Source organism: Globicephala melas, chromosome 5 (genome assembly GCF_963455315.2).
Source record: "Globicephala melas chromosome 5, mGloMel1.2, whole genome shotgun sequence".
Classification (NCBI taxonomy): domain Eukaryota; kingdom Metazoa; phylum Chordata; class Mammalia; order Artiodactyla; family Delphinidae; genus Globicephala; species Globicephala melas.
Genome location: NC_083318.1, coordinates 89,582,870 through 89,595,820, shown reverse-complemented (window position 1 = coordinate 89,595,820; position 12,951 = coordinate 89,582,870). Strand labels below are relative to the sequence as shown.

The following is a 12,951-nucleotide window of genomic DNA, read 5'->3' as shown; positions in this document are numbered from 1 at the left end:
TACATAGTGCAATGATATTCTCTCACCTTTACATAAAACCCAGTATTATCACAGTGCCCTAACAGCAGTACCATAGAGGAGTCCTATTTTCCTCATTTATATTTGTATTACATCTTCCAAAGATTTTATGAGAACAACATCTGGATTTAAACCTCCTAGTTCAACACGATCAGTACAATATAAAAGAATGATTCGAGTGAGGCAAACACCAAATTCACAGATGTGAATACATAAGTGAATAAATGACTCTCCCCTTGCCTACCACAGGAGGTGCCCACTCAGATTTGCCAATTGAAACCCAGAAAGTACTAGATGTGCCTAATTTTGCCTTTTTTACACTATCTGCTACATATTCTTCAGAGAAGGCACAAAATTACAATTCCTGGGCTTCCCTGGTGGCGCAGTGGTTGAGAGTCCACCTGCCGATGCAGGGGACGTGGGTCCAGGAAGATCCCAAATGCTGCGGTGAGGCTGGGCCCGTGAGCCATGGCTGCTGGGCCTGCGCGTCCGGAGCCTGTGCTCCGCAACGAGAGAGGCCACAACAGTGAGAGGCCCGCACCGCAAAAAAAAAAAAAAAAAAAATTATAATTCCTTTTAAACTTTTTTTTAGGTAAATGCCTCTTTAGAAATCTTAAAAGTAGTGCTCACTGGGGGAAGCTGGATCAAAGCTATGTAAAAACTGGACTATATTTTTCTAACTTCCTGTGAGCCTACAATTATTTCAAAATAAAAAGTTTTTTTAAGTGCTAGCAACTCATTTTTAATCTCAAAAAATTAGTGCATAAAACTGTGTCCAATTCAGAGAACAGATAAAATAGAGTCTTATCTAAATAGAACGGTTAGGTAATTTTTCCAAGGAACTATAAAACATCACAACCCTAATTACAAAAGTTTCATCCCCAAAGTTACCAGATTCCAAACTTCATGACAACGAATTTCACAAGAAGTATTTGAAAGACCTAACAGCAATGATCAGAGCTACTACACTAGAGGAATTTCTCGAGAAGAAATAGATTTTAGATTAAATTGAGTGTAATGACTGGGCATCTCTGATTGGTCTGTCCAGATTTTTTAAGTAACTAATTATAATTCCACTAAATACGTATTTTCACTATAAAATATGCTATCCACTGTGAGGACCACAAAAGATACCCTGACACAATTCTTACAGTGAGGAAGCAGAAAGTGTAGGAAGACAACATGAACCCATATGAAACAGGGCAGTGCAGAGCAGTAAGCAATAAAGTGATCAAATAGAGTGTACAATTCACTGCCTAATGTTTTGGCAGGAAAAACTGGGAGTGCTTGAATTATATTTTCTTCTGATGTTTCTGGATGGGTGTTTTAGTTTCATCTCTTAATGTACTTTTCAAGGGAAATTATCTGATCTCATTTATCTAAATCTTTTGAGACACTTCCTATCCACCTTCTCTCATTTCCCTGGCAAAGGAGTTCAACTTGTAAAACTGCAAACGTGTGAGCTGTGTGTTTCTTCTCAATCTGTTAACGCTCAGCAATTTTCTAAAGGTGATTGTAATCAGTACTTTAGCCAACTCCTAACATGAGGCCCTACTCTCTGCTAACATCATGAGTGCTCATCTCACATTCCTAAGGACACAGTCTCTAGAGGTCAAAGGAATGAAGGCATTTCTGAAGCAGTTCTGCTGGGAGGTCTCACGGCAACTGCGGTCAACATGTAACACGCAAGGGGAGGGTTTGAGGAGGGCAGCCATCAACACTCAAGATACAGTCAAACTTCCAGGCTGATGATCTCACTCAGTCCTCACTCAGAACAAACATGTTTCACAAATAACACTTTCAGAACTTCATTCATGATCATTGTGGGGTAGAAGGTACCAAAGCCTGGTTTGTGTTAAAGACATTAGGAATCTCCCCATCAGGCCATAGAGACCAACAGATTTCCATGCTGAAAAGCAGGAGATATGGAAGAGCTAATCTCACTCCACTCTCAAGGGATATCAGTTTAGATACTATAGTTGTCACAATCCTATTCTTTAAATAGTTGTTCTTCCCTAAATCCATAGCCTCAATTTCTTTTTTAAAGTCACATGTGCTGAGTAGACACCAAAGGGAGGAGTCCTGCTTACAGCTTTTAACACAGCAATAACCAGACATGACTGGGTGCTTTTGTTTTTAAAGGACCCACTTTAACTTCTCACAGGAATGAAATCACCCAGAACAGAAGATGAGGTTTTCTGAAATTCACTATTTTTAAAACAGTAGTTTAACAAGACTCACTATAATTACCCTTTGTATTTATTTCAATTTTCCATAGCATTATATCTGTAACAAGAAAACAAAAGTTGTCTACTATTCCAGATGATTCCATTTGTCCAGTAAATCACCCTAAAGCAGCCACATTCGGGTCAAGCACATACGAGGGATGCTACCTAAAATGTAAACGTCCTCATAAAATGTAAACTGACATGTTATTCTGAAGCAATACATGTTAGATACTCAGTAATCTGAGTACCACAAAACAGTTATACTTAAATGATAAAAGCCAACCAACCAACACTACCACCACCAGCTCTCAAAAGAAAAGACAAAAAACTCAAATATAAGAAAAAAGGGGAAAAAATCAGTCTTTGGGTAAGAAAATCTAATTAGATTTCCATATCAAAGTCCAAGTTTCTTCTGCGGCAAGACTGATTTTGCAAAGGGATACCTACTGTTGTTTATCATGTAATTCTCCAAAAAAAAAAAAATCATACAAATTTTCATTCTATTTCATTTAAATATAAATACAGGGCACTAAACTCCTTTTCATATGAAGAAAAAGGAGGATCAGAAAGTCAAACCAAAGTTGAGAATCAGACCTTTCAAGGGATTAAGAATCGCTGCTTTACACAAATGTTCATAAGGTATATGCTGCATGTTTGCTTCTGATAATAGAATCAACATATCCAAGAACCAACTTAACCATAGTAAGCTGAAAGGGCTCTCTACAAGCTCCAGTTTTCAGCTGTTATTCATCTTTAAATATTCCATTTTTCACGAAACATGGTTTCCAAGGTATCAGCACTGGAAAACCCACTACAAGATTTTAAATCTGAAAATTGTTGGCCAGCATTCTATTTACAGAAGCAAAAAATATTCCATGTGTAAGCTCTGGGGGCTCATCCATGGGGTAAAGAGCACTATAATCATTTTCAAGGATTCTCCAGGTCCTGTGTGTGTTATTTGGAGGCATAAATTTGATATGAGCTACATAGTGAAACGGGTGATCTCAAGCTGCTGGCTACTAGACTCAATTTTCCAAGCTGATGTTTAATAAACCCTGTTCCCAACTCAGCTTTAGCAATAAAAAGTAAAAGTTCTAGAGAAAAAAATGTAAAACACAGTTCGAAGCATGCAGAGTTAACAGCTCAAAAAGGGTGCTTAAGTGTGTTGTTCATTCATTCAGCAAACAAGCATCTATTACTATGTCAGGAACTGCTCTCAGTGTTGGAAATTCAACTCAAAAGTAAGATATGTTTAGAACACAACAATAAAAAAATAACTAAAATATGTATAGCCATTTACAGTTCTGAGCCAGGTTTTATAAATACCACCTCATCTGTCTCCCATAATACCTCTAATGAATTAGGTTTTACAGCTATTTTAATACTAATGAAAAAAACAAGAGATCTATTACAGATGATTTTCTAAATTCTCCGAATCAAATAACTCACAAATAAGAGAGCCTGGTCTCCAACTCATACCTTCCAAATGCACATTTCCATCAGTCACTGGGCAATACCACATAACAAGGTACTCTACTTTTATGGTAAGCACAGAGGCCACATTCTATATGGTTTCGAATGTTGTGTTAAAGCTGTTTTTTTTAGGTACACAGTTTCACAGATCCAGACTACGGTGTTTACAAGTTCAAAATGTTTCTAAGCAAACAGGATACTACAAAAACTGGTTAGAACCGACTAGGCCCAAGATGGTTGTAAGATTGGACTTCCAGGAGACCTTGAACCTCAGTATATGCTCATCATAATATATTAGCATATGCTAAACGACACACCCACAGGTGCCAGTCCAGAGGCTGACCATAAAGGGGCAAAATGTGGGCAGTGGCCCAATTCCTGGAAATCCCCGCCCCTTCCCCAAAATAGGTGGAATAATCCTCCCACTTGTTAGCCTATGAAATAACCCAGCCCATAAAAGCTAACAACCCTATACCCCTGGGCTGCTCTCACCTTCTGAGATGGACCACATTCTGCCTATGGAATGTGTATCTCTGAATAAACTCACTTTCACTTTAAAAAAAAAAAGATGTTTCCAATCTCTTCACCCGTTTATTTCATTTACTATACAGAAACACTGATGAACGAGTTTGTCTGGTTAGCTTAGCTTTCTAAACAAATAAGGTAAGTTTACCCACCAAGTACTAAAATCTGTAACTTGGGATAACATACTGCGCAGAAACTCCATGAGCAAAAACCCTGAACTAGTACTTCACAAAAGAAAAACAAAAGCCAATCAACATATAAAAAGGTACAAAAGGCACTCTGGGAAATGTAAATTAAAACCACAATGGGATACAACTATACATCCACTAGAATGGTTAAAATTAAAAAGAGATGATACCAGCTGTTTGTAAGGATGTGGGGCAGCCAAAACTCTCGAAAGATGCTGGTACCACTTTTGAAGGAAGGCACTATCTACTAAGTCGAGCTCACCAATCCAACTCACAACACACGCATCCCAAATTCCCACATTTACCAGAAGACATACGTAATAATGCTCAGAGCAGCACTTTGCATAATAACCAAAAACTGGAAAAAAACTCAAATGTCTATCAAGAGTGAATTTATTCAAGAGTCCATTATGAATAAATTGTGGCATTCTTATAAAGTGGAACACTGTAATGCAATGAGAATAAACAAACTGTTGCTATGCACAAAACGTGAATGATTCTCACAAACATAACATTGAGCAAAAGCAGGCAGGCACAAGGATATACAACTTTTCTGGTAGAAAGTTCAATAAAAGGTAAAAGTAGGGCTTCCCTGGTGGCGCAGTGGTTGAGAGTCCGCCTGCCGATGCAGGGGACACGGGTTCGTGCCCCAGTCTGGGAAGATCCCACATGCCGTGGAGCAGCTAGGCCCATGAGCCATGGCCACTGAGCCTGCGCATCCGGAGCCTGTGCTCCGCAACAGGAGAGGCCACAACAGTGAGAGGCCCGCGTACCACAAAAAAAAAAAAAAAAAAAAGGTAAAAGTAACCTGCAGTCCCAGAAGTCAGGAGGGAAGCTACTCTTGGCGGGGAGGAAGGAGGGGGTTTCTGGCTGCTGACAATGGTCTACATCTTGGCTTTGGTGCTGGGTCAGGGCTGTATTCACTTAGGTAAATCACTGAGCTATTTACTTATAATTTAATGGCATGCATACTTTTCTACACACGTTACATTTCAATAAAAATGTAAATAGATAGGAAGACGGGAAGGAGAAAGAAAAGAAAGAAGGGGAGGAGGGGGAAGGGAATGTATGAAGTGATGCTGTCAGGGCAGCGCAGAGTCCAAACCACCAGGCTTTCTTTCATTCTTACATCTGCTATTAGTAGTTAGTCTACCTCTTCCTTTACTACCAAGCTGTTCTCTGGCACTTTTCAATATTATCCATGCAACTGCCAATATCAGGCCATTTCTATCTTCTAATTTGTAGTTTTCTGTTTGCTGTAGGATTAGAAATGTTATAATCAGCAGCTGGAACTGTATCTGAATTAAAGAGTAAACAGAATCTGAGAGATGTCTTATGAGTAAAGTGAATCCTCTTTAATGATGTCTTTTTTTTAACCCTCTATTTTGCCTGCTCAGAGGCTGTTTTGCTGGAAGAATATGCCAAATATAGGAGTTCCAAATAGATGGAGTTGTTACTGGGCCCTATCCGTGAATACTAGGTCTCCAGGCCAAAGCTAGAATTAACAAACATAAAATTGCAGATCCCACAAGTTTACTTATTTGCAAATAGTATAAGAGAATATCAGGCAGTAAATATATTTATAAAAAAGAAAAGAAACTGCTAACTTTTTTTTTTTTTTTTGGCTGCGTTGGGTCTTCACTGCTGCATCCGGACTTTCTCTAGTTGCTGCTAGCGGGGGCTACTACTCTTTGTTGCAGTGCACAGGCTTCTCATTGCGGTGACTTCTCTTGCTGTGGAACACAGGTTCTAGGCGCGTTTGCTTCAGTAGCTGTGGCACGCAGGCTCAGCAGTTGCAGCTCAAGGGCTCTAGAGCGCAGGCTCAGTAGTTGTGACGCACGGGCTTAGTTGCTCCGCGGCATGTGGGATCTTCCCCGACCAGGACTCGAACCTGTGTCCCCTGCATTGTTAGTCCAACTGCTAACTTCTTACCCAAGACATTATGTACACTTTTTCTAATTGTGTCACTCATAGAACATCATATCAGTTTCAAAGAATATATTCCTTTGTCATTTTGTATTTTTATTAATTTTGATTTTTCAAATCCCCCAAAAATGTATACTAAAAGTTTTATTTTAAACTTTTTTAATGTTTCCAATACAGAAATTCAAGTGAAACAAAGGATACTCTTTTTCTACACAATAATCCACAAAGTAAAAAAAAAACAAAAAGACCTTGAAATACTAGTTGGTGATTATTTCCTTTTACATCCTAATTTCATGTAACTTCTTTCTGTATCCAGTCTCCATGAAAAACAAAAGTTAGCTCTCAAGCCTGGAGCTAGAACGGACACACACAAACTGAAAGCTTCACCTGCGGGCACTGCAGGACCTGAACTAAAGAGGAGACAGGTGGGTGCCTCCCCTGAACAGAATTACCTACAGGAATGGAAACTCTCACTTTACACCAAGATCAATGTTCATCTGCTTTAGTACCTTAAAAGCTGTGACTAAAAACAATACTCGTTCATTTGATAACAGTCATTCAATAAACAGGTGTCACTAGTTCAAAGATGAAATGTTCATTCCTACCTCCACCAATAATTTTCCACTTAGTTTAAGAAAAGCATACAAAGTTCGCTGTGTCTTAACTTCCTCATCTTTTCGACAAGCATGATAATCCCTTACATCTACTTAATTTTCAGGGAAGCAGAAAAAGATGGATGTTTTGGCTTCTGAAAACAACTATAGATGTACATGGTTTCACCATTATTAGTTCTATCACCATCTTTTCGAACATATAACTTAATCCAAAGGCAAGTAAGACCTTATCATTGAGGGATGAAATTATGAACATCATGAAGAAGACTGGAAGAAAAAGTTTTCTCTCTTCTGTGTCACAGCAGGTAAATAAATCCATCACCATTCATAGCTGGCTGTCCTTTTGATGCCTTGTTTGAAATGCCATTGCACTGCTGAGACTAGAGAAATGCAATAAAAGTCATTGCCACAAAATCATTATGACAGTCATAAATATGGTTTCAGATAAAATAAAATCGGCTACCTCTACAAATGAGTATTATTCGTGCACCTGTGCATGTGCATGTGTGTAAATGTACATCAGACAAAAGAACTGGGTAAAAGGTGGGTTAAAAGAATCCATCTCCACTGCGGCAAAAATAACTAACGGTGTGCACTACAGGGGATATAAAATATCATCTTAATGTTAGAAGGACAGCAGCATATTTTCTATTTGTGACATAAACATATCAAATGCTTAGCTCTTGGGAGAAAGGCAAAGTGTATGTGAGGGGCTTCCCTGGTGGCACAGTGGTTGAGAGTTCGCCTGCCAATGCAGGGGACACGGGTTCATGCCCCGGTCCGGGAAGATCCCACGTGCCGCGGAGCGGCTGGGCCCGTGAGCCATGGCCGCTGAGTCTGCGTGTCCAGAGCCTGTGCTCCGCAAAGGGAGAGGCCACAACAGTGAGAGGCCCGCATACCGCAAAAAAAAAAAAAAGTGTATGTGAAATACAACTAAGCCCTGATCTTACATGAAAAAAACATTATTCTTCCCCTCCCTTAGAATTCCTGCATTATGCAAAAAGTTCCTGAAAGTACCAAGATCTAATTTAGTTTTGTAAAAGTCTTACTAACTTCCTGGATGTTCCTAAACTATGTGTTTTGCTAAATGGCTTCCCCAACATAGATAAACGTCATAAATCACAGGTTGGCCTCAGAAACTGCAGCAACAGTGAGAACCAAGATAGGTGTTCCGCTTACAGCTTCTTTTGTCCCATCAAATCATGTGCCCTGATTCTTTCCATTTAGCAATCAAGGAAAACCTCCTTAGAAACTTTCATCATCATTAGATTTTTCTCTTCTCAGTTTGTTCTTTCCACTTCCAATCTTTATAGCTATCAACTCCAGTCTTGGCTTCTATTCACATTAAAAACAAACAAAGAAATGCTCCAAAACAAGTAGATGATGTGTGTTGCCACACTTAAGTAGCAGTGAATTCTCACAGGACTCTCTCCCCTAACAATAGTAGTCCTCGCGGACTGCAGCGCCCTCAGAGGCAGGCAGAGAAACCTGATTATCTACATGATTCAAAAACTTATGTGTATTTCCTTTCCTTAAGTGCTGTGTTTTCTTTAAGATGTAAGCTATGGCCTGACCTTGTAAGCTATCCACCTTGTTATCAGAACAAGGGATCAGAACCTTAAAATTATACTTGCCGGAGCTAAGTGAAAAATGAAATTACCACCAGAGTGTGCTGGAAGTTGTCCCAAAGGTTACCCGTTTCTATCACAATGTTTTCTCTAAATATCATTCCCTGTATCGCTTTCACACACTGTTCTAAACCCAAAACATATTCTAATCATTTAAAAGACTAAACTAATAACACTAACATTCAAACATTTAAAGTCATTTTACGTTAACAAAATGAACTGAAAGAGATACATATATGTTAGTAAGGCTCCAGAATGACCCCTAAACATTAAATGATACCCAAAACCTCATTTTGAAAACAGCTTCATGCAAAATGTTGGGGGTTTCTTAGTTTTCTGTTTTCACAAAGGTAGACATGCCTGGAACTATCAAAATATCCCATCTTATCCCTCCCACCTCTACTCTGATAAATACCCTATGCCTCAAGAGTTCGTAAGAGTACTATTTTCCTCTCTCTATCCATATATGTGGGAGGTTTTTGTCATCTTACCAGAGACCCTGAGATAAAGTTAAAACTATTCAATTTCAAGATGTAATAGAAAGAGAACAGAATCTTATCACTACATTTAACTTTAAAATGAAAGTAAAAGTTTTTTTTCCCCAGTTGTTAAAGCTATAGAAAAAGAAGTAGGCATGCTTTCTTTGACTGAAGTTATACTAATAACCTCAATCTAAGTGCCATAATGACCATGAAAATTACTTAAATGTTAATGTGATGGATACAAGGAAGAGAGTTCTTAAGTCAGAAACCTTTTCAAAAGACATTACATTGGCCATAAGAAGCTACTGAATACTGCTCTAACTGCTTTGAACAATCTATTCAAACCAAAATGAAAAACTAAGCCGTATTGAGCAATGTACACTTAAATTTAATTCAGGTAGTATTCGAACTCCAAGTCCCAGATACATGAGAAAAAGGGAAATATGTTACAATGCAGTGTCTCTTAGGAAAGGAATTGTTCCAGGATTTGAGACAATGTGTGTTTGGCACAGGCCAGTGTTCATGACTTCCCATTGGGAGCAACTTTCTCCAGCACTGAAGTGAAATGGGAAAAGAAATGAGGAGGGTAAACCAGAATTACAAAGTGCTCTTCATCATCAAGCCTGGAAAGAGCTTGGTGCAGGCCAATTATGAAGGCAAGGCCTGGAGAAGGAATGAGGGGTGGACAAAACAGAAGTTTTAGATGGAACTTTTTTAAAAAATGGTTTACGATGGTAGAACAGAGGTAGAATGGCTTCCTTCTCCATCTCTCATGTCAAGTTCCGGGTTTTTTTGTTGTTACTGTTCTTTTGTTCTTTAATAACTTTCCTGCTTGTGGTGCTTGCTGCAGTTTGCTGATGTAGTTCCCAACTCCTGCCTTTCTTTGGTGACTCTTATTAACGGACTGGCAAAGGCTGGGTAAAATGCACTTAAGAAAAAAGAAATCACCTCTTCTTGCCAAGACGCACATGCTGCCCAGTACCTGAGGAAGAGCTCCACTGTCGCCGGCCAAGAGAAATCCCAGTTTAACCTCTGCCTACCCTTTCCAAATCCATTGCAAATAATTGTGTGTGTGCCACTTGCAGAGAATCTGCCTGACTCACCCCCGCTTTCGGCGTGCCAGGGAAAGATGTGAATGCTCCATCTCGGAGCTGGCAGTGAAGTGGGGGCCGCGGTCTCGGCGGCACCTTAAGTTCCCCCCCCCAAGCCTCCCCCGCTAGTGGGTTCGGGGACGTCACCCTCTCAAGCAGGTGCCCAGCCACACTGGGGCCACCCAGGCTCACAGGAACACACGTGTGACTGCGCCGGAGCCCAGCCCGCGGGGTACAGTGGCCCCCCAGTCCGGGCGGCAACGCCGGGTTACGAGCTGAGGGCTTTACAGTGGGGGAGAAACAGGACCACCCAAACTCTTCCTCTAAACGCGAAGAAGAAAAAAAGTACTTTTCCGCGTCCTCGGCTTGCACACTCCGCCAGCGCCCAGCCCCGGGGATACCCGGCCCACAACTGACCTCTCTCTCCCTCCCGGCGCGCGCCAGAGGCCGCCTGAGCCCCCTCCGGGACCTGCCCCGGGCCCGCCGCCCCAGCGCCCGCCGCCGCCGGGAGGCGGGGGAGTCGGCCGACCCTCCCTCCCCGGCCCTGGCCGGGCGCTCACCTCCTCGGGTCCGGCTTCCGTCGCTCCTCCAGTTTGGCGGCTGAGTGTTGGGCTGCAGCCGCCGCCGCCGCCGCCACCGCCTGCGCCGCCGCCGCCGCCACCGAAGCGCTGCCCGGCGCGCCGCCGGGGCTGGAAGCTGGGGGCCCGCGGGATCCCCGGAGGCGCGGGCTCGGGGCGCGGCGGGGCCGAACCGCGGGAAGTTGGTGCGAGGCGCGGAGCGAGCGGGGCGCAAGCCACCCGCGCCCAAGTAGTCACAACTTTGCCGCCCGGGTGGGTGCGCGCTCCGGGGCGGAGGGAGGCGAGGACGGGGCGAGGGCGCTGGGGCGGGAGGGTCCTCGGAGCCAGCAGGACGGGAACCTGAACGGCCCGCGAGAAAATGGGGGAGATAGCGCGGGGGATAGATATCTACACGGCCCGCGTGGTGAGCGGCCAGTGAGTGTGGGAGAGCGCGGGCGTCTACTCTACTTTGCCTTCTGCAGCTCCTGCATATTTATGGGGATCGCCGACGTTTCTGCCAACGTTTCTGCCAGTAACTAACACTGCAGCGGCGGTGCCCGGCCTGGACGCCCCTCGGGAGCGAGCCCGGGGAGGGCGGGTGGATCGGAGAAAGCGGCGGTGGCGGAGGTTGTGCCACGAGCGCGAGCCCGCGATCCATATTTAAAGCCGCGACTGGCCTCGGCCAGCCCCCTGCCCTGCCCTCGCTCGCGCGCGCCCGGCCCCCACCGCTCCGGGCCGCCGCTCGGCGTCAGCAGCCCGGGCTTCGGCGGCGGCGGAGGCGGCGGTGGCGGCGGCGGCGACGGCGGCGGCGGCGGCGGCGGGGAGGGGCCTCGCGCCGCACCGCCTCTGCCGGGGGCCCCGGCTCTGCGCGCAGCGCCCGGCTGGAGCTGACCGAGGACCCGGCTCCCGACCCGCCGCCTTCGCCTTCCTGGGTTCCGTCTCTCTCACGCCCTGAGCAGGCTGCGAGGACCAGCTTTTTGCCCTGTTCGCTAGAGTTCCCCGCTGGGGAGAGCTTATTCTCTCTTGCAGAACTGAAGTTGCTGGCATTTCCCAGCCCCAGGTCACTCTTGACGCTACTTTATAAAACTTGAGGAATATAGGTAGCGAGGGTGCTGCCAGCACACAGTATTAAGACATCGTACACCTTTAGCAGAGGATGCCTGGGGAGGGCACGGCTCTCAACCTGTCCTTCGCTTATGTCACTGGACTTCTGTCGTCCTCAAGCAGTTTGGGAAACATCTTTAAGCCATCCAAGGGAGTTTCTTTAGGATATAAAGGGATTATTGTATTTACTGTGTTCCTAAGGCCAGTTAGAGTTTAAGTCCCCTTTGCCAAGCACATACTACTAATAATATATCGATGACCCAGCCCCATCGTGATCAGTTAAGTAGACCATTAAGCTATAAACAGACCGTCAGCACAGACACCATCTAATGTTTTGAGTACTGCTAGAGAGAAGCCACTTAATGGATTTGAGCCTCACGGTATATGACGTAAGCCTATATAAGCCTATTAACACATATTATATATATAATACACATGTGGAAGTCACTGACCAAACTGCATCTTTGAGGATAGCCACCAAAGCACATAAAGCCCAAGAGAAATAATATCACATACTGACAACCTGCTCCAAAGATTTGGTTCCAAACCTTCCTTCAGTGCTAAGCTGTAATTAATAAGACTTGGGGGGGGGGGGGTGAATCTGCAGGGAAATAATTTGGGGACAAGGCTTTTTTTTTTTTTTGTCTGCGTTGGGTCTTCATTGCTGCCTGCAGGCTTTTCCCTAGTTGCGAGGAGGAGGGGGCGGGGCTACTCTTTGTTGGGAGCGCAGGCTCTAGGCGCGGGCTTCAGTAATTGTGTCACACGGGCTCAGTAGTTGTGGCTCGCGGGCTCTAGAGCGCAAGCTCAGTAGTTGTGGCGGTCAGGCTTAGTTGCTCCACGGCATGTGGGATCTTCCTGGACCAGGGCTTGAACCCATGTCCCTTGCATTGGCAGGCAGATTCTTAACCACTGTGCCATTAGGGAAGTACCAGGGGAAAAGACTTTTCTTTCCAGTATTTAAAACTGGAATAGATCTATTGTACCTCACCACTGCTTGGGAAGCAGGTATATACTCGTATCTTTTTAAAAAACGTGGTGTGTTTAAAATCCTTAGTCAATGCTCAGGAGACACTAGGAACCACCAGAAGCTGTCTAATGTTTAAAATTAAATTGCATT

General features: G+C 43.7%; 1 protein-coding gene across 1 annotated transcript in view; it reads right to left on the bottom strand.

Moving 5' to 3' along the window:
* SLC4A4 (solute carrier family 4 member 4) overlaps positions 1–11,384 on the bottom strand; it is a 354,361-nt gene extending 342,977 nt beyond the window's left edge. Inside the window, exon 1 of the mRNA XM_060299449.1 lies at positions 10,734–11,384. The gene's annotated coding sequence lies outside the window, so the exon portion shown is untranslated. The remainder of the gene's footprint in view (positions 1–10,733) is intronic.
* Between the last annotated feature and the right edge of the window lie 1,567 nt (positions 11,385–12,951).